The sequence below is a fragment of the Bison bison genome, unplaced genomic scaffold (assembly GCF_000754665.1).
Source record: "Bison bison bison isolate TAMUID 2011002044 unplaced genomic scaffold, Bison_UMD1.0 scf7180017864325, whole genome shotgun sequence".
Classification (NCBI taxonomy): domain Eukaryota; kingdom Metazoa; phylum Chordata; class Mammalia; order Artiodactyla; family Bovidae; genus Bison; species Bison bison.
The window spans coordinates 2143103-2158697 of record NW_011494897.1 but is presented as its reverse complement, the minus strand read 5'-3'; positions in this window follow the sequence as shown (position 1 = coordinate 2158697).

The window sequence follows — 15595 nt, the reverse complement described above, 5'->3', positions numbered from 1 at the left end:
CTTTTCAACTGTGGTGTTGGAGAAAACTCTTGAGAGTTCCTTGGACTGCAGGGAGATCCAACCAGTCCATTTTAAAGGAGATCAGTCCTGGGATTTCTTTGGAAGGAATGATGCTAAAGCTGAAACTCCAGTACTTTGGCCACCTCATTCAAAGAGTTGACTCATTGGAAAAGACCCTGATGCTGGGAGGGATTGGGGGCAGGAGGAGAAGGGAACAACAGAGGATGAGCTGGCTGGATGGCATCACCGACTTGATGCACATGAGTTTGGGTTAACTCCTGGAGTTGGTGATGGACAGGGAGGCCTGGCGTGCTGTGATTCATGGGGTTGCAAAGAGTTGGACACGACTGAGCAACTGAACTGAACTGAACTGAAGATACTAGAGACTAAAGTTCAATATTTCTCTTTAAATCACTTATTCACTCAGTAATAATTCATTGAGGAAACACCCTGGAGTAGTTTCTGCTTAAATGCTCATCTCAGGAATATCTGAACAGGAATCATTGTGAGGTCTTTGTATTTCAGCAGCTGAGGTAGGCTGGAAGTGAGTTTCCCAGAATTCCACCCTCTGTATGGTGCAGATTAGGGAACAGCCTTGTTCCGTATATCTCATAGTGATTCTCCTTCCCTGATTGAACCCTGATGTAAGAAAGTGTGAAAGTGAAAGTGTTATGCGCTCGGTCGTGTCTGACTCTTTGCAACCCCATGGACTGTAGCCCGCCAAGCTTCTCTGTCCATGGAATTTTTCAGGCAAGAATACTGGAGTGGGTTGCCAATTCCTCCTCCAGAGGATCTTTCCCAACCCAGGGATGGAACCTGGGTCTTCCACGTTGCAGGCAGATTCTTTACCATCTAGGCCACCAGGGAAGCCCTCTGATATAAGAAAAGCTCCCATAAATTTCCTTTAATCCAGGACTTCTGAAGTATCAGTCCTGTTGGAACTCAAAAAATTTTTGCAGCTTCTTAGTGTTGAATAAAATTATTTTAATTGTGACCTAAATAAGTACAAATATTGATCAAATATGTACAAATATTTATATGTAACTATCAAATAAACTTTAAATTTTAATTATCAAGAAAACTCAAAACCAATGATAACCAAGTCAGTTACATGACGATATCATTTGGCTGAAATGGTCATGAATGAACCTTCAGGACAGCTTCCTTCAAGGACCTGAGATGGTATATGATGGTATATGATGACTCAATACTTCTGGCCCTTTTCTATCCTCAAATAATTACAAAGCCTTCTTTTATACAGATTTCTGGGGTTTTATGTGGTCTTTACTTGATGCAAACATATCATTCAGATAAATTTAAATCTAAAGACCTCCCCAAGTTAACTTTGCCCTTGTTGAGGTCTCCCTCCTTGATCCCTCCCTCTTCCCCTCTTTCTCCCTGGGGACACTAGCCAGGCTTAGCTGAATAAGTGATGCTGGAAGGCTTCTCAGAGGAGTGATATTTGGCACTGAAGAAAGAGTGGCATTGAGCGTGGAGAACCAACTACTGAGAAGAGCTTCAGGGATACCAGGGGCGGTGTTTCCCCAGGATTTTTAGGTCCCACCATAAGGCAGGGTGATGAGCAATACCAGGTTCATTTTCACAGAGAAGAAAACTGAGACATCAAGGGGTTAACCAACTTGCCAAAGGTCACAGGCTGTAAATCTTGAGCCCACAAGTCCTCTGCTTTGCTACATATGGTGAAGCTAGCAAGCTGGTCACTGAATGCATACCGCTTCCCTATTGTTCTTAAAAGTTGCCACATTTTGCAGATCATTTGATGAGTCGACCTTCACATGTGAACAAAGAGTAGTTTGTTTTCTGGGCTGGTCTTCCTTACATTCTTTAGCCTCTCCTGCCCTCCAGTGGTTATACAGGGTTACAGCCATCTGGGCTTTCTTCCTATAGCTAAGGGAACCCTGCTCTAAGCGGGGTGGGTGGATGGGTGAGTGTGTGTGTGTCTAAGTGGTGTGTGTGTGTGTGTGTGTCTGTGCCTATGTATGGGAACCCTGCTCTAAGCGGGGTGTGTGTGTGTGTGTTAGTCACTCAGTCATGTCCAACTCTTTGTTACCCCACGGACAGTAGCCTGCCAGGCTCTGCTGTCCATGGGATTCTCCAGGCAAGATTACCGGAGTGGATTGCCATTCTGTTCTCCAGATCTTTCAGACCCAGGGATTGAACCCTGGTCTCCTGCATTGCAGGCAGATATTTTACCATTTGAGCCACAGGGAAGTCTTGCTCTAAGCATTACCAAGATGTTTTTACATACAAAGAGGTAGTGCCTGCAACTTTAGAAAGTGCAGCTCAAGAGGAACTGAATGTCAGTGTAGATCTTGGAACCTAAGGAAGAGAGTGGTGGGAAAAGGATTGCCCTAGGCAAGACTACTCTAAGTTCCGGACCCCATTGGCTTGTCCACCTTTGCTGAGTAGGAACAATCTCTTCAGTCAGTGATGAAATAGACAACTGCCATCCCCAGAGAGAAGACATCCAGATAAACCCAACAGGCCTGTGAGGACCAGACCTAAGTCTCAGTCTCAAACAAGTATTTGAGAAATGACTGCCAACAGCAGCTAACTACCAGTTTTGCCTTCTATTCTTTAGAATCCTTGCTAACTTCGGATGACTGCAAGTGTGAAACAGACATAGCCCCATCCCCTGGGAGGAGACTGTAACATACAGCTAACAGAGCATTTCACTATCCAAGACATAAGACTTTTTATTGCCAGGAGAAATGGCCAACATGCATTGCTCTTAGTGGAGATGGTAGGAAACTAGATTTAAAGCACACAGTGAAGAATTTAAGTTAGACAAAAGGAAGAAATTTCCGAAGGGTTTCCATTGGTATGGACACAGATGTACTTGCAATAAGGGGAGTGACAAAAATGACCTTCCAGATGACCTTCTCTTCCATATTCTGGGGAATTTAGGGATGTTTCTCTCGTTGGCCTGTTGAATAGAAGTCTAGCATCTCAAAATTTTGAACCATAATGGTAATCTAACCCCCTACCTTCACTGATGTTTGAATCCTAACACCAGCGCTTCTGCTCTTTCTTAAGAACGTCCAATGCCTTGCAATTGGTTCTTCTCAAGACAATTCAGGAAGTCCCTTGAAAACCTGGGCATTAGATAGATCTACATAATCAGCCAAAAATCTGCTTCATGGTAGCTGATAATCATTGATCCTAGTTTCTTTGTAGTTAGAATGGATCCAATTCCTCTTTCTCTTAATAGTTATCCAAGTATTGAAAGGTATTTATCAGCTTCCTGTGAGTCTTTTCTTTTAGGACCCACAGTTTTCAACTTATCTGTGTGTGTGTGTGAGAGAGAGAGAGACACACACAGAGAGAGTTACTCAGTTGCTCAGTCATGTCAGATTCTTTGCAACCTCATGGACTATAGTTAGACAGGCTCCTCTGTCCATGGAGCTCTCCAGGCACGAATACTGGAGTAGGTAGCCTTTCCCTTCTCCAGGGGATCTTCCCAACCCAGGGATCAAACCCAGGTCTCCTGCATTGCAGGCAGATTCTTTACCGTCTAAGCCACCAGGAAATCCCCATCGCTGTCTAGCTTGATTTTAACTCCTTTTACCATAATGTGCATTCTCTCCTGTCCAGATCTCTTCCAGGTGTCTGAATAAAATAGTTAGCACAGTGATTAAAAAGCATAGGTTCTGAAGCTGTACTCCCTGGGTTCAAAACTTAGTTCTTCTAGTTAAAATTTGCAAGGCCTTGGACAAGTTACTATTTACATATCTTTACACTTCTAATTACGATGGTGTGATCACTCACCTAGAACCAGACACCCTGGAATGTGAAGTCAAGTGGGCCTTAGAAAGCATCACTGCGAACAAAGCTAGTGGAGGTGATGGAATTCCAGTTGAGCCATTTTAAATCCTGAAAGATGATGCTGTGAAAGTGCTGCACTCAATATGACAGCAAATTTGGAAAACTCAGCAGTGGCCACAGGACTGAAAAAGGTCAGTTTTCATTCCAATCCCAAAGAAAGGCAATGCCAAAGAATGCTCAAACTACCGCACAATTGCACTCATCTCACACGCTAGTAAAGTCATGCTCAAAATTCAGTGAGCCAGGCTTCAGCAATATGTGAACCATGAACGTCCAGATGTCCAAGCTGGTTTTAGAAAAGACAGAAAGCAGAGATCAAATTGCCAACATCTGCTGGATCATGGAAAAGGCAAGAGAGTTCCAGAAAAACATCTATTTCTGCTTTATTGACTACGTCAAAGCCTTTGACTGTGTGGATCACAATGAATTGTGGAAAATTCTAAAAGAGATGGGAATACCAGACCACCTGACCTGCCTCTTGAGAAACCTGTATGCAGGTCAGGAAGTAACAGTTAGAACTGGACATGGAACAACAGACTGGTTCCAAATAGGAAAAGGAATACGTCAAGGCTGTATATTGTTACCCTGCTTATTTAACTTACATGCAGAGTACAACATGAGAAATGCTGGGCTGGAAGAAGCACAAGTTGGAATCCAGATTGCCGGTAGAAATACCAATAACCTCAGATATGCAAATGACACCACCCTTATGGCAGAAAGTGAAGAGGAACTAAAGAGCCTCTTGATGAAAGTGAAAGAGGAGAGTGAAAAAGTTGGCTTAAAGCTCAACATTCAGAAAACGAAGATCATGGCATCTGGTCCCATCACTTCATGGGAAATAGATGGGGAAACAGTGGAAACAGTGTCAGACTTTATTTTGGGGGGCTCCAAAATCACTGCAGATGGTGACTGCAGCCATGAAATTAAAAGACACTTACTCCTTGGAAGGAAAGTTATGACCAACCTAGATAGCATATTCAAAAGCAGAGACATTACTTTGCCAACAAAGGTCCATCTAGTCAAGGCTATGGTTTTTCCAGCGGTCATATATGGAAGTGAGAGTTGGACTGTGAAGAAAGCTGAGTGCCGAAGAATTGATGCTTTTGAACTGTGGTGTTGGAGAAGACTCTTGAGAATCCCTTGGACTGCAAGGAGATCCAACCAGTCCATCCTAAAGGAGGCCAGTACTGGGTGTTCATTGGAAGGACTGATGATAAGGCTGAAACTCCAATACTTTGGCCACATCATGCGAAGAGTTGACTCATTGGATAAGACCCTGATGCTGGGAGGGATTGGGGGCAGGAGGATAAGGGGACAAAGGAGGATGAGATGGCTAGATGACATCACTGACTGGATGGACATGAGTTTGAGTGAACTCCAGAAGTTGGTGATGGACAGGGAAGCCTGGCGTGCTACGATTCATGGGGTCACAAAGAGTCAGACATGACTGAGCAACTGAACTGAACTGAACTGAACACTTCTAATGGAAAATAATCTTTCTGTTTGGTTTCCAATTAAGAATTTTATTTGATCAGATCCAATCACACAGGTCTTGAGTTTTGTGTTGTTGTTGTTAATTTAACTTTTTTTTTAATTCAAGTATAGTTGATTGACAATGTTGTGCCAATCCCTTTTGTACAGCAAAGTGACACAGCTATACACATACAGACTTTTTTTTTATATATACTCCTTTCCATTTTGGTTAATCACAGGACACTGAATATAGTTTCCTGTGCTATACAATAGGACCTTGTTGTCCATCCATCCTATATATCATAGTTTGCATTTGCTAACCACAGACTCCCAGGCCTTCTCCCCCGACCTGCCTCCCGCTTGGCAACCACAAGTCTGTTCTCTATATCTGTGAGTTTGTTTCTATTTTTTAGATAAATTCATTTGTGTCATATTTTAGATTCCACATATAAGTGATATCACATGGTATTTGTCTTTCTCTTTCTGACTTACTTCACTTGGTATAATAATCTGTTATTGCATCCATGTTGCTGCAAATGGCATTATTTGCAGGGTTTTTGATGACTGAATAATATTCTATTGTATATATGCACCACATCTTCTTTATCCATCTGTCTGTAGGTGGACATTTATGTTGTTTCCATGTTTTGGCTATTGTGAGTAGTGCAGCTATGATCATAGTGGCACATGTATCTTTTTGAATTATAGTTTTGTCTAAATACATCCCTGGAAGTAGGATTGCTGGATCATATGGTAATTCTATTTTAAATTTTTTGAGGAACTTCCACAATATTTTCCATAGTAGCTGCACCAACTTACATTCCCATTGACAGTGTGTGAGGGTTCCCTTTTCTGCATACCCTTTACAGCATTTGTTATTTGTAGACTTTTTAATGATGGCCATTTTGATTGGTATGCAGTGGTATCTCGTTATAGTTTTGATTTGCCTTTCTCTAATAGTGATGTTTTTGCTTTGGCTCCATCCCTTCATTCTTTCTGGAGTTATTTCTCCACTGATCTCCAGTAGCATATTGGGCCCCTACTGACCTGGGTAGTTTCTCTTTCAGTATCCTATCATTTTGCCTTTTCATACTGTCCATGGGGTTCTCAAGGCAAGAATACTGAAGTGGTTTGCCATTCCCTTCTCCAGTGGACAACATTCTGTCAGATCTCTCCACCATGACCCGCCCGTCTTGGGTTGCCCCACAGACACGGCTTAGTTTTATTGAGTTAGACAAGGCTGTGGTCCTAGTGTGATTAGATTGACTAGTTTTCTGTGAATATGGTTTCAGTGTATCTGCCCTCTGATGCCTTCTTGCAACACCTACCATCTTACTTGGGTTTGTCTTACCTTGCGCGTGGGATATCTCTTTATGGCTGCTCCAGCAAAGCACAGCCTCTGCTCCTTACCTTGAACGAGGGGTATCTCCTCACCGCTGCCCTTCCTGACCTTCAACGTGGGATAGTTCCTCTAGGCCCTCCTGTGCCCGCGCAGCCACTGCTCCTTGGACGTGGGGTTGGTCCTCCCTGCCGCCCCTGGCCTTGGGCATGGGGGCGTGGGGTAGCTCCTCACAGCCGCTGCCCCTGACCTCGTTCGCAGGGTATCTCCTCTCGGCCACTGCCCCTGACCTCAGATGTGGGGTAGCTCCTCCTGGCCGCCGCCCCTGACCTCGGATTTGGGTAGCTCTTCTCCGCCGTTCCTGTGCTGTTGCAGCCTGGCACTCTCGGCGGCTGCCCATGACCTCGGAAGTGGGGTAACTCCTCTTGGCCGCTGCCCTTCAGGCATGGGGTCCTCCCGGCTTCTGCCCCTGACCTCGGACGTGACGTAGCTCCTCTCGGGGTGCAAAAATGACATTGTGCAGTTATGTAAGGGAACAACAGACTGGTTCCAAATAGGAAAAGGAGTATGTCAAGGCTGTATATTGTCACCCTGTTTATTTAACTTGTATGCAGAGTACATCATGAGAAATGCTGGACTAGAAGAAACACAAGCTGGAATCAAGATTGCCAGGAGAAATATCAATAACTTCAGATATGCAGATGACACCACCCTTATGGCAGAAAGTGAAGAGGAACTAAAGAGCCTCTTGATGAAAGTGACAGAGGAGATTGAAAAAGTTGGCTTAAAGCTCAACATTCAGAAAATGAAGATCATGGCATCTGGTCCCATCACTTCATGGGAAATAGATGGGGAAACAGTGGAAACAGTGTCAGACTTTATTTTGGGGGGCTCCAAAATCACTGCAGATAGTGACTGCAGCCATGAAATTAAAAGACGCTTACTCCTTGGAAGGAAAGTTATGACCGACCTAGATAGATAGCATATTCAAAAGCAGAGACATTGCTTTGCCAACAAAGGTCCGTCTAGTCAAGGCTATGGTTTTTCCAGTGGTCATGTATGGATGTGAGAGTTGGACTGTGAAGAAGGCTGAGCGCAGAAAAATTGATGCTTTTGAACTGTGGTGTTGGAGAAGACTCTTGAGAATCCCTTGGACTGCAAGGAAATCCAACCAGTCCATTCTGAAGGAGATCAGCCTTGGGATTTCTTTGGAGGGAATGGTGCTAAAACTGAAACTCCAGTACTTTGGCCACCTCATGCGAAGAGTTGACTCATTGGAAAAGACTCTGATGCTGGGAGGGATTGGGGGCAGGAGGAGAAGGGAACAACAGAAGATGAGATGGCTGGATGGCATCACTGACCTGATGGACGTGAGTCTGAGTGAACTCCAGGAGTTGGTGATGGACAGGGAGGCCTGGAGTGCTGCGATTCATGAGGTGACAAAGAGTCGGACACAACTGAGCGACTGAACTGAACTGAACTGAACTGAATAGTGATGTTGAGTATCTTTTTATATGCCTACTGGCCATCTGTATATTTTCTTTAGAGAAATGTTTGTTAAGATTTTCTGCCCATTTTTTGATTGGTTTGTTTTTTTTTCTTGTTGCTGAGTTGTATGAACTCTTTGTATATTTTGGAATCAGGCCCTTGTCTGTTGCATCATTTGCAAATATTTTCTCCCATTCTATAAGTTGTCTTTTTTAATGGTTAAAGGAAAATAATTTTCAGTACAAAATTCTCTACCCAGCTAAACTCTCAATGAAGTGTCATGATAGGGTTACCAGTTAGCTTTTGCCATAAAAGAAATCACCTTAAGATTCATTAATTCATTTAATGAAGCAAAACATTTATTATTTATCATAATTCTCTGGGTCATCAGTGTGGTTTTTCTGCTGACTTGGTGAATCTTTCCAGTCGGGGGTAGATCATCTAGGATGGCCTTGTACACACATGTTGCAGGCTTGGAGGTCTAAAGCAGAAGGAAGAGGGGCCCTCAGTTGAAACAGCTTATCTCTGTTCCACATCACACAGTCTCTCATTTTCCAACAAACTAACCCATCTTCTTCCCATGTTGGTTTTGGGGTTCCAAAAAGCTGCAAGAGAAGACACCACCAATGTACAAGCATTCCCATTTCTGCTCACCTCATGTTTGATACTGTGCCATTGACCAAAGGGCTTCCCAGATGGCTCAGTGGTAAAGAATCCACCTGCCAATGCAGGAGACACAGGAGTCATGGGTTTGATATCTGGGTCAGGAAGACCTGCTGGAGGAAAGAATGGTAACCCACTCTAGTATTCTTGTCTGGGAAATCCCATGGACAGAGGAGGCTGGTGAGCTACTATAGTTTATGGGGTCGCAAAAGGGTTGGACATGACTTAGTAACTGAGCACAATGGTAATAATTCAAGGTGGAGAATTATTGCAGCTGTTTGGTAAACAAATTACCACAGGTAGACTAAAAACGTTTTTTATATGCAAGGTCTCCCCAAATCGATCTTTCACACAATATTTTTCAGTTGTTGGAGAAAGTGCTCCACCAAAGTAAAGAAGTGAGTTAAGAAAAAAGGAGACCTGGAATCCAGAAAATGGAGGATCTATCACAAAATAAAATTAAAAAACAAAAAAAAACATTCTTAGGAGGTCACATGAGGACAGATCTATGGCAAACACAGAGAACAATCAGTTCAAACTGAAGATCAGGAAAGATTCTAAAAATGACTTTTTAACAAGGTGAATTTGATAGAACACTTTATGTATTTCAACCTACCCAGAGTTTTGACAATTAGGGGGAAATGGTTGGGGTTGACTTTGTGATATGTAAATAGAAAACCAAATGTAATAAGCAAACCAAAAAAAAAACAAAACAAAACAATTTTATTAGTTCTAGGAAAAACAAACATTATGCAAGAAAGAAAAAACACTTGTTATTTGTCACCATTATAGGACAAATCAATTCTGTTCTGCATTTATTTTGGAACCAGTATATTGAGGGATTAAAATTTCCAATAAGTGGGGAAAAAACAAAACATTTTTAATCACTGTTTTCACTCACAATCTCTCAGATCTTCCTTCCCTGCTCAATAGTAAATCCTTTAACACTTCGGGCAGGTCCCATAACTTTCTATTTATGTTCAGTTGTTAAAGTTCAGTCCCATCCTGTTAACAAGTCTGGACTCATATCTGATTCAAAACTTTCCCTCCCCTTCACTGCAAGTCAGGCATTTGGCTTGAAGAACTTGGAGCAGGAAGGAAGACATTCTTTCATGGCTGCCCTTCTCCATCTGCAGATTCCAGATGCTTTGGGGACAGAAAAGGCAAGGAAGATTGGGAGGAGGAGTATTGGTGGAAGACAAACTTCTCCTTACTTAACCGGAGTCTGGCCTCTCTCTGCCCAATCTTGACTGGTCAGTAAGGCAAGGCATGTGGGGCAGACACCCAAAGCTGACTCTTTTGTGTGGTTCACGAGTGTGTTGATGGGGATATCAGAGGAGCCTCCTCACCCCATAGTACACTGATGTGGGATATCTATCCTCCCAACTCCATCTATTCTATCCTCTAAGAGGCTGGTCCATCCAACAGCCCCTTGCTTCTGGGGGGCCCTCATCCTGTAGGCAACCCTCTTATGTGAACTATCAGCAAAAGAGCTCAAGGCCACCTTCTGGATGGTATGCTCAATTCACTAGAGACTCACAGCCCCTTCCCAGTTGGTGCTGGTGCAGGTCATAGACTATTGCTGCTCCTTTTCTGCACCCTTGTGTCTCCCTCCAATTCCTGTCCTTGTCTTGGGTGTTCAGGGGCAGATCAGCAAGTCTGATGCCTGGGGTATGAGATGCCCATCTCTTTCTGCCTTGTGGCAGACACATCCAGGCTTTACAAATGAGTATCTGAGGGGTCCCTTTATTTGAAGTTAGGGAAGGAAAAGCAATCCCTCTGCTCCCCCTGGGAGAGTGGCAATGCCATCTTACCACAAGCACTGTACTCCCCATGAGGTTAGCAACTCTGAAAATTCAAGATTTCTTATGTAAACTGCCACCGCCCCCTCCCTTACCTTTCCTCCTTGGTGTGGCACCAGGATCACGGCTGGAAGTTCTACCGCCTCCTAGGAAGCCCCAGAAGGAACTGTCTGACTCCCCTCTGCCAAAGAAGTAGGGTTCTTTGAGCCTTTTACTTTCATATTGGGGTTTTAGTCACAATTCTGGGACAACATGCTACTATATCTGTTCCTATATCTGTCTCTCTGGCTAAACTATGATCTTTTAAAGACAGATGCCTTATCTTATTCCTCAAGGTATCACAGCCCTTAGCATAGCACTAGACATATAACAAGACCTCAGTAAATGAAGAGTGCAAGAAGTAGGAATGAAAGAATAATTGATAGATAAATTTCAATAGATAGATAGAACTGCTTTCCAGCTTCCACTGATATTAACAAAGAGTAAACCAGTACTGGTCTTATGTATTCATCTCAGCCTGAGACTGCAAAAGCATAGCAGTGAGAATTCCATTTTAGAGGCCCCTGAAATTGATGGTTTTAGGCTCTCTTTTCATCCTCTTTCACTCCTTTTATTCCTCATTCTCTCAGGCTTTGCTAACCTCAGAAACAATGATATTAACACCATATTAAAAAGAAGAAAAATAAACATTTTTCATCTAAAGTAACTGGATGAGAAATTTTTAAGAACCCTGGTATTTTTAAGTAGAAAGGCTTTTAAATTTTTCCACGATTCTAGGATGATATAAAATAATTCCTTAAAGCTTCAAAATTTTTCTTTGCAAATGCTTCCTAGGAGTCAGATCAGGAGAGGGAGAAAAACAAAAAGCCTAGCTTCCCCATTGCTAACTTTTAATTTATTTCTTCCCCAAGATCCACCTTCCCAGGAATATAATTCATCAGCATTTCTGAATGTCTGAGCCATGAAAAAGGACCAGAAGTCTAGAATCATGGATTGCCCCGCTAACACTTTCACCAACCTCCTGTGAGACTAAGCAAGTAATTCTGTTTGGTTTCCTCATTGTGAAATGAGGAAGTTGAAGTTCCTGAATGCTGTCCCCCTCTAAAATCCTATAATTTTATGATTTATTCAGTAACTCTAAGAGCCATGAAAACTCTGACAGCAATAAAATTTCTTCTCTACAGAGAAAATAATTTCCAAACCAAATATAGCAGGCAAATAATACCCTCTCCCAAATCCCCACCAAAGATGCCCACACTTCTCCGGATTTTGTGAATATGGTATATTACAAAGAGACTTTGCAGATATAATGGTTATAGACCTCAAGATATAGAGATGGTCCTGAATTATCTGTGTGGGCCCAATTTAATTACATGAACCCTTAAAAGCAGAAAAAAATCTTCTGCTGGGATGAGAAATGTGGCACAAAGGGAAGTCAGAGAGATTCAAACAGTGAGAGGAACTCAACTTCTGTTGAGCCATATGGACAGCTTGAGGAGGACTGTAGGCAGCCTCTAGGAGCAAAGTCTGCCTGCCTCCCTCGCTGACAGCCAGCAAGTAAACATACCTCAGTCCTTCAACCCCAAAGAACCAAACTGGTCCAACAGCCTGAATCGGCTTAGAAGAGATCCAATCCCAAAGTCTCCAAAAAAGTAACACAGCCCTGCCAACACATTATTCAGCCTGTGATACCCAGAGCCAAAGAACCAACTGAGCCATGATACACTTGGACTTCCAACCCATGAAAACAGTAAGATAAGAAATTTGAATTGTAAATATCTGCATTTATGGCAATTTGCCACAGTAGCAACAGAAACCTTGTATGCCAAGTATACTTATATTTTTTTTACCCTGAATTTTCTCCTTGTTTCTGAAGAAGAAAAGAGAGGAGAAAATGATGCTCCACAGTCAGCTGTTGGATAGAAATTCATCAGGCCTCACCTTCACTGCTGCTAGTTAAATGTGCTTTAGTTGTGTACAAACAGCATCCTTTCTGCTTTCCTCCTTTGAGTATTTATTTTCCAAAGTTGTCAATATTAATCATTCTGAAATCAAGCTTTAGGTTAAGAAATTTTAATTAAATTATGCTAAGGAAAAAGGAATGATGTTTTGTTTTCAGTTTTTCCAACTCGTTTGTCTCTGGTCTTCAATGATGTGCCTTAATCAGAAAGAAGAGGAAGAGGGGAAAGTGCTTTATATCATATTGGCAACCTTCGCGCTACTCTCATTAAGAAACTTTAGCATTTTTATTACAACTTCCTCTAGCCAAAGAATTATACCTCAATAAACCTATTACATGACATCATTCCCTCCTAAGTGCAATGTTTATTCCTTATAGAACAATGACTGTATACCAGTCACTGTGCTAAGTATCAAATCTGGTTTTTCTTACTGTGGGTCCTAAATCATTGACGAATTGTAAAATTAACTTAGTGGATCATGACCAGAATTTCTTAAAATATGCAGTAGAATGGAACAGAAAATATCAGTGTATATTACACATAGTAAGGGTGACCATCGCTTCATGAAATTTTTGTTAAAGTTGTGTGTTTCTCTCTGTGTGTACATTTGGGTACATTATCTAGTGATGCAAAAAAAATGTATTTCCTGCTACAGATTATAGACAAAAAATTGAAAGCATTTTTGATCCATCATCTCATTTAATCCTTGCAGTTACACTAAGACTGAAAAAAGCATATCCTAAGCAGCATTCTTAGGATCAAATGGCTAATCAATACTAGATTTGGGATTCAAATCTAGATCAGTTGATTCAAGTTCATGCCCAACCATACACTGTCTCTCTTTCACAGGATTAAGAAACAGAACAAGAAGCCATGTTCAAAGCTATGTTCACACCTTTCATTAAGCAGTTTAATACAGAGGAAATAATATATATTTCCTAGATAGACATTTATTTTCCTAACCTCTCACTTGCGTAGATCAGTTCAGCTTCCTACCCTATGTGAACCATTTTACATGAATCATGTTTAGAATGAAGACTGATTTATGATATTTACCAAAATAAGATGTACCAGAATGAAAGTAAAATCAATGAAGTTAGCAATATACATTCAACAGGGCAGTACCTTCCCCATGACTGTGTTTATCACTTGACAAAAAGGTAGTGTCTGTGTCAAAGGTTATTTGGGATTCTCTATCACTCTCAACTAATCCTCCCATTGATTTTCTCAAATTGCACTCCATCCCCACCCCCTCCTCTACCCCCAGCCTCAATTCCCTTCTCCACCCAACTAGGAAGGCAGCTGGACTGGGGTGGTCCTTCTAGCTGTCAAGTATCCTGCCATGTTCCAGCTGTGTGTTACAGTCTTCATCTAACTCATCCACACTTACAGAAGTGGAAATGGAGATACCACACTCCAAAAACCTTAACAGTGTTTTTCATAAATCATACACATCCTTAGAAATAGCATGGAGTTCTCTGATTCTCATCTCTGTGTTCTACACTTCCCTGTTTCCCCGGTTTGTTTTTGGCAACCTGATTTCATGAGGGCATCAGGGAGCCCATCAAACACATAAAGCCATCAAGCCACACTTATTAACATTTCTTCCACATAATTTCTATTATTGGCATTAGAAATAGACGTAGGAAAAAAATATTTTAAAGGAATATGATTTATTTTTCCTGATACTATCTTCTTATCCTCCCTACATTTTTTTGTGGAGAGAACTGGCAAATATATTGAGAAGAAACCTCCAAGAATCACTTGAAATTATCCAGAGTCTCAACAGGTGAATGACAGGGTTTTCCATAGAAGTAAAACCAGTTCTTTTTCCTGCATCATGTAGCAATTTGAACAGCTTGCTGGCTTTCTGTATCGTTTTGCAGACCTGATCCAAATAGGTAAAAATAATTGTAAGTATCTGATTCCTTTCACACTCCAATGCGAGTCCTGCCACTTTGCAAGGATTAAAGAAAAAACTATAAACTTTCTGCTGCAACCCTCCAATAACACCCTGTGAAAACCTGCACAGGAATAAAACCAGACTGCTCAAGGTACAGCATTTGGCACTCAAATTCTGTGCATCTTAAAGGGATATTGTATGTTCCTTTAAATTGTGTGTGTGTGTGTGTGTGTGTGTGTGTTAGTTGCTCAGTTGTGTCCAACTCTTTGCAACCCCATGGACTGTAGCCCACCAGGCTCCCTTGTCCACAGAATTCTCCAGGCAAGAATACTAGAGTGGGTTGTCATTCTCTTCTCCAGGGGCTGTTCCTAACCCAGGAGTCAAACCCAGGTTTCCTGCATTGCAGGCGGGTGCTTTGCCATCTAAGCCACCAAGGAAGCCCTTCTTTAAATTATGTTACATTAAATAAGCCCCTGATTTCTCTAGTCCTTCCCAAGAAGGGTTGTGAGGGATGAGGGAGCCTCTTTTAAGTAAACTGAGCAAGTCTTTATTTACAACCAGAGACAAACATAGCCCCACTACAGATCCAAAGAGCCCAAGTGACTACTGGAGTACCAGCCTAGATGCCAGAATTCATCATCTACCATCCCCACCCCAGAACCCCAGAACTACAATGAATGAGCTCACCATAAAAACCATCCAAGAAGTATTAAAAATCCTCACATGCTTCTCTACTGAGTGAGGTACATCCAGTCCTTGCGCAGAATGTCCCAACAATGCCAGAGGGAGAGCACAGGACTCTTCCTGGACTTCAGAGCTTTCTCTCACAATCCCCTGGGAATGTTCTAGAGTTACATTCAAGCAACCAGTTCAGTCATTTTGACTGAGGCAAACTAGATTATTTGGCTACAGATAAATCAACCAGATTTGATGTTCCAAATGATTGGTAAGTTCAACAAGCTCAACACAAGCCCGCTGACAGGAAAGATACCTTCTTGGTTCTTGGTAGAATTCAGATGAATAACAAATATCTCAGATACAGAATAAAAAAGAAATTTCTGATACAAAAAATGGAGCATTTCTGGTAGCTAGACAGCCCATCACCACCAACCTCGAGAAC